The sequence below is a fragment of the Dryobates pubescens genome, chromosome 18 (assembly GCF_014839835.1).
Source record: "Dryobates pubescens isolate bDryPub1 chromosome 18, bDryPub1.pri, whole genome shotgun sequence".
In the NCBI taxonomy this organism is placed as follows: domain Eukaryota; kingdom Metazoa; phylum Chordata; class Aves; order Piciformes; family Picidae; genus Dryobates; species Dryobates pubescens.
This window is the reverse complement of record NC_071629.1, coordinates 10,348,586-10,354,631: the sequence shown is the minus strand read 5'-3', so window position 1 is coordinate 10,354,631 and position 6,046 is coordinate 10,348,586.

Sequence of the window (6,046 nt, the reverse complement as noted above, 5' to 3'; positions counted from 1 at the left end):
GCTTTAGCTGTTCTTCTTATTTTGGTCTCTGCTCTTTTTTGGTTTGGTTTGGTTTTGTTTTTTCTGGTCAGCCTGTCATTTTTTCCTAGACATATCATTTGCCCTAATGCTTTCTTTAAAAAAAAAAAAAAAACAAACAAAAAAACTTAAAAAAAGACCTGCATCTAAAGAAATGCTCAAATACCACTTTTTTAGCAATTTCATATAGTAGGAAGAATATTTTCTTTGAAACGTTACACTAAAGTTGTGAGAGTACAGCAGCATTCAAAAATGTAATATACTTTTTGTATAACAGTTCTTCAGAGTATGTCTGGAGTGGGGGTGGGGGGAAAACCTAACCCTGTTACTTTTCAGAAGCCTCTTCCCTCAGTCTACCAGAATATGAAAATTGTGCTTTTCACTGCATCAAAAAGTTATAGTTCATGCAGACTTGCAAACAGGGCATGTATCACCGTTGCATCCTCCGATGCAAAAAGCAGCAAAACCTTTTTTATGTTTCATAAGTCTGATATGGGTACAGAGAGTCTTTCTTAAGTTGGTAAATAATGTAAATACATGTCCTTTCGGAGAGTGAGTCTGTTCTCTAGGTATTTTGTGTCATTTAATAAATATTAAACAGTTTTGTGTTGATAAACTCGTGTGTAAAATGCCTTCTTACTCGAAGTTCTGTATGTTGGGCTTACTGATGTTTGTGGCTTTAAATTCTTTAGCTTGTGCTTTGATAGCAAAAATACTTGTTTGCTACTTAAATATAACTACTAGTTCCTTCTTCATTGAGTCATTAAAATCCCTTGAGTTTTCTAAGTGGTTTCCATTCCTGATTTTATTTTTCTGAGTCTTCTACAAGGTTATTGGAGGGGCAGGGTATGAACATCCTTGGAAACTCTGACTTTGGATTAAAATCCATGGCAGTGACAGAAGTGGTTCAAAATAACAAAGGGTCATTGGTAGTAGGAGGCCACTCCTTCCGTGTTTACCAGTACAGTTAGTGGTTTTAACGGCTCTGGTACAATTACTGAAGTACAAAGGACAGGGCTGGACAGGGAACATGCTGCTGCTGTTGATGATGGCCAGCTGGGGCATTTCTTAATTGTTCTTTAGGCATTTGGAACTGCTGGACTAAATCTGAGCAGAATTTGAGAGGAATATTAGTCTTTTAGGCTGACCCTTCCTGGTCCAGGCACTCTGTGGACTTAATGGAGAAGGGAAGCAGAGTGATTCATGTTACTTTCAGAGTTCCAGAGAGGTGGTTGGGAGACACAGCTGTAGCAAAGCAAGTGCTGTCTTCCAAACTGATCTCCATTGAAGGCTTGCATATATTGCAGGGAGGTTGATACTGCATAGCACTGCTGCAATCCCAAAACCTTCCTGGTGTGGTGGCTTTACAGTGAATCTCTTCCACTAATACTGTTCCAGTGCTTGCTTTCTCAGTTACACCTTGGAGAAATCTAAATGCATGGGACAGTTTTTCTACTAAGAATTTTTCCTTAAAGAGAGTAATTCCTACATTCTCTGCGATACTGCAGAATTTTGGGGGGGTGTGGGGTGTGTATATATATACACACACTACAGAAGCAGATGGCTATTTGGAGGTTGAGCTTCTGTCTTTTCAGAGAAAAGTAACAATGCAATAAATACTTCCAATTTCTGTTACTTTCTTGATTTTCACAGAAACTGGTGCCAAATCAAATTTAAGACAGTAGCATTGGATTTGCTTCCCCCACACACACCCTTGAAGAGGCAAGGGCTGACGGACAGACTGTGGTACTTAGAAAAGAACTCAAAACCTGCTTGAGAGACACTGGACTTTGTGCAGAGGGTGTCTTGGAAGACATGGAGTTAATTGGAAAGAGGAGCAATGGATGTTGATAGACCTGCAATGGAGCAGGTTTTTCTTCTGGTTAAGTAACTGCTTGCTGACACAAGGTCATCTTTAAAATGGCTTTTAGAACTCTTGCTGCTGCTTATGAGAAAAGCATTAAGATACAAATGAAAAAGTTAGGGGGGTTGTGATCAGTAAGACATTGCAGCACTACATAAACCCCTTAAGCTTAGGAGAAGTAGTTCACATCTGACAAATACTGAACTTTCATTGCTTGTTACAGATTTAGGTACAATGGCCACTGTAACAGGGTCTGTCCCTAGGATCCTGCTGAGAATGCCAAGTCTATATTAAGGTTTCCAAATAGTCTTTTAATAGTTCTTCAGTTATAGCTTGAGTTGGGTGCCTTTGGAGAGGGACTGCTTCTCCAACTGACACCTCAAATGTACCTGTTCCACCTCTCACCTCCTTTGCAAGTCCAACCCCAAGTCAAATCATAATTCTTCTCAGAGTTTTCTTGATTTCTGCCTGGTTTTCACTGTTGCTGGGCTGAAGTTACTGCCTGTTGAAGTTACTTTGACCTCTTGGAATTGTCTCTCTGGTCCTTATCTTCTTTCTGCTTATACCTGCTGAACTCAGTGAGCTCTTAGCAGCATTAGTTCTATGAAAAGTTTACACTTCGTCACCTCTCAGGGCCTAAGGCTTCAGCTACTTTAGCTGAGATGCTCAGCCACTAAAGCTAAATGAGACTACTTTAGAGAAGAATACAGTTAATCAATTTTTTCCCATAATATTAATGACACATTATTCCTTGAAACAATCAGCTGTTTATCAACTTGCCACCTGTATTTTAGAGGTGGAGAAAAACAGGGATGTTGTTAGGTATTTCTATGTTACAATTTACAAGTGATTTAATACACTTTTGATACAAGATTTTACTTTTTCAAAAAAAGGCTAAATGTAGAGATTCTGCTCCATTTAACAAAGTTTTCAGCATTAAGGAAGTTGCAGTAACTGCCTCTCCAGTAGATAAACCATTTAGATGCTGTATGCGGTTAAGGCACGCAGAGGGTCAGGCATCAGAGGTTCTGATAATGCTTAGGCCATTGCAGGGCTCAAAGGTTACGATGCTTCTTTGCAAAGCTTAGTCACTATGACTTCACATATAAAGAAGGGCTGGTATGCAAGTAAACTGAATCCATAATTATAGGGAATGGATTTTCTTTTACCACTTTGTTCAGGATAGTAAGTAATTTTAACACAGCATGAAACTTTGGTGCTGGATTAAGAGCATGTTCACTTCGTACATAGCCTTTTTCCCCTCCCAGACCAAACCTGCCATGAAATTGCCACACTGCATGTTCTGGTTTACCCTTGGGTAGTCTCTGAAGCTTGAAGTGTATCTGAGAATAATTTGTTACCATGGCCAAAAACAGATAGCTTCTTCAAAAGCAATCCCTTTACTAGGTCAAGAAAATCAGTTGATACTAGTTTAAGGCTCAAAGCAAGGCTGCTCTATTTTTTTACTGAAGACTGGGCAAGACACTACAGACCCAAGGTCTGCCAGGTGCAGGCCAGGGAGCAGGTACAGCTTTCTGGAAGGAGATGGGAACAAAGATTACGATGTGCAGCCTCCGCAGAGGTGAGTTGGAGCCTTGTCGCCATGCAGATAGAGCTTGCTTGTAGGCTGCAGCAAGGGAGTAGGTCAGGCTTGCTTCTCCCAAGAACTGGTTCGGCAACCAAAAGGCTGTGATTCTGTCACTTGCAGAACTGGCACCTCCTGCATATCCCTTGAATTCCTTCCTTTTTATTTGTACAGCAGCAGGAGCTGCTTAAAATCCTAGTTCCAAAAGCAGGCATGTAACCTCAAAGTGCAGAGAAATGATTCCCTGGAAGAGTTTTGTTACAGTGAACAGGCATTAGCTTAGGGTTTGACAGAGCTAGAGTAGTTAAACATATATCATCTGATATATACCTCTCTGCAGAAGAGGTATAATGTTACTCCTAGGTCACAAGGAATCTTGTAGTGCTGATGTCCTGCAGTTAAAATATGCAGCTATGAACATGACTGTATTCCTTCCCACACCATGTTTTAGATGCAACTTCCTTTCCTGCTGAAATCTCTCAGGAAAAGTTACAGTCAACACATCTTTCATAAGAGTTGGAAGTGGGAGGTGCCTCAAAGGCAGAGACAGAGATTTTCACAAAGTCATTTCTGCTCTGAAGCTGACAGCTGTAGCCTCAGCAAGTTAGCAATGTATGTGGATAAAAACACAAGTGAGAGTACTGACTTTTTTCTACTTTGCTGTTAGAAGCCCAAGCAGTATTTTGAGCTGTCAGCGAATTATTTTTTCCACATCAAACAGATCCCCAGCTAGAAGTAGTTTGCATGACTCACAAAATACATAAATCTCATCAGCTGCCACATGTTAACCCAGATGCTTGTACTCTAGTCCCATCCAGCAGCAGCTGAAGCACGAGTGGGCACTCCAACACCAACGGCACCTCATCCTGCGTCCCGCCGCATCACGGATGCCCGTGGTGGGAGGGCACCATGTCAAAGCGCAGCTCGCCTTCGCCTTCCCGTGCAGCCAGTATGTAATTGAAGCAGGCTGCACGTAACCTAGCTTTTTGTGTAACAGGCTGGTGACGGAGCCTGTGCCGCCTTCCTGCTGAATCGGGGAGGTGTTTTTCCAGCTGTGTCACAACAGGAGATCACAGGGAGCTTTGGCAGGAAGTTTTGCAGCTGCCTGCTGCAACCTGTTCTCTGATCTCTTCACCTCCCCACCGAGGTTTCTTTTTCTGGCGTTTCACGTGATTGCCCCGGTCTTGACTCAGCAGTTTCCCGCAGCACTTTAATGGTTTGGTTTCCTACCACCACCTCCTCCAGAAACCTGACAACTCCCAAGCGCTGCCATCTGCTCACAGCAGCGCAAACCGCAGCTTTCGCACCTCTTAGATCATCCGCAATTTTTTCAGCTCTAGCACAGCAGAGCTCTCGGGAGCCATCCCTTTCCTACCGCTGGGCAGGCTGGCACCCGCAGCACTGCAGATGTCACACCACGCTGGACAAAGCATGGTCTTCGTTACAGTGTCTAGGTCAACAGCAAATCTGTATTCCCCAGGCGACAAGGGGGCTGCGTGAGAAGGAAAACTTCTGTGAAGAGCTGCAACTCTCAGTCGCTGGCATGGTTCCAAGAAGGTCCCTGTGGCTCATCTGCCTCTACTAGGTGAATCTCTCTGTCTAGCATTAATGTCCGTCTTTTTCCACCCCTTCCATGTGAAATGTACCAGATCGTTCCTCTGTCTCCTGGAAAGAAATAATTGGTCTGCTGCAATCCTGTCCCTGGAAAGAAAACAAACAAACAAACAAATACAGAAAATGCCCTCTTCTTTAAAGAGACATCTAAAGGAATTCATAAAAACACATCAGGGAAAGGTAGTGATTATTCCATGTTCTGGGTATTACCTCTTTATTCATTTCACCGCAAGCTGTGTCTTCTGCACCAGAAATCAGAAACATGAAGTCACTTGGTGTTTCATGAAACAGTGCACACTTAGCTTCTGACCACATGCATCCAGCAATTTTTGCAAGTCACGGGGTTAAGGAAAGTTTGATTACATACATCATATCTAACCAGCTAAAGCTGCTAAAGGATTTGCAAAGGATTAGGCACATGCTGGACATCAAGAAGATGATGTGAATGAAAGCCACAGAACACTTGAAATTAGGCCTGAATTTGTATTCCTTGATGAAACAAAGCTTCAAAAAGAAACCATAGGGATTTTCATATTTGTTCTCAGTACATGTCAATACCTTCTTAAAACTAAGAGGCTAAAACAAGAGACTAAATAAAACATGTAGTAAAAATGTGATGCCATACAGAAACATTACAGTCCTCATCACATCCAGCAATAAACCTAAGGAATGCCTTAGAAAAAAACAGTATCAGCCTGCCATCCATCAGTGGCTCCCAAAATCATGCCAACTGCAAAATTATTTCCTTCTCAGAAGCAAAAAGGTAAGGCATTTTCTCCATGACACAGTAATAATCATTCACATTTCTCTCATTAAAGGAAAGCAGGTGATCATATGAGTTTGATCTTATGTCACTGAAACCTGACTATCAAATAGATGTCACTGTTCTTTAAGGCTGCCACAATCAACAAACTAATTACTCATGATAAATAAGGTGCAGCAGATACTTGTGAAAAGTTGAATCC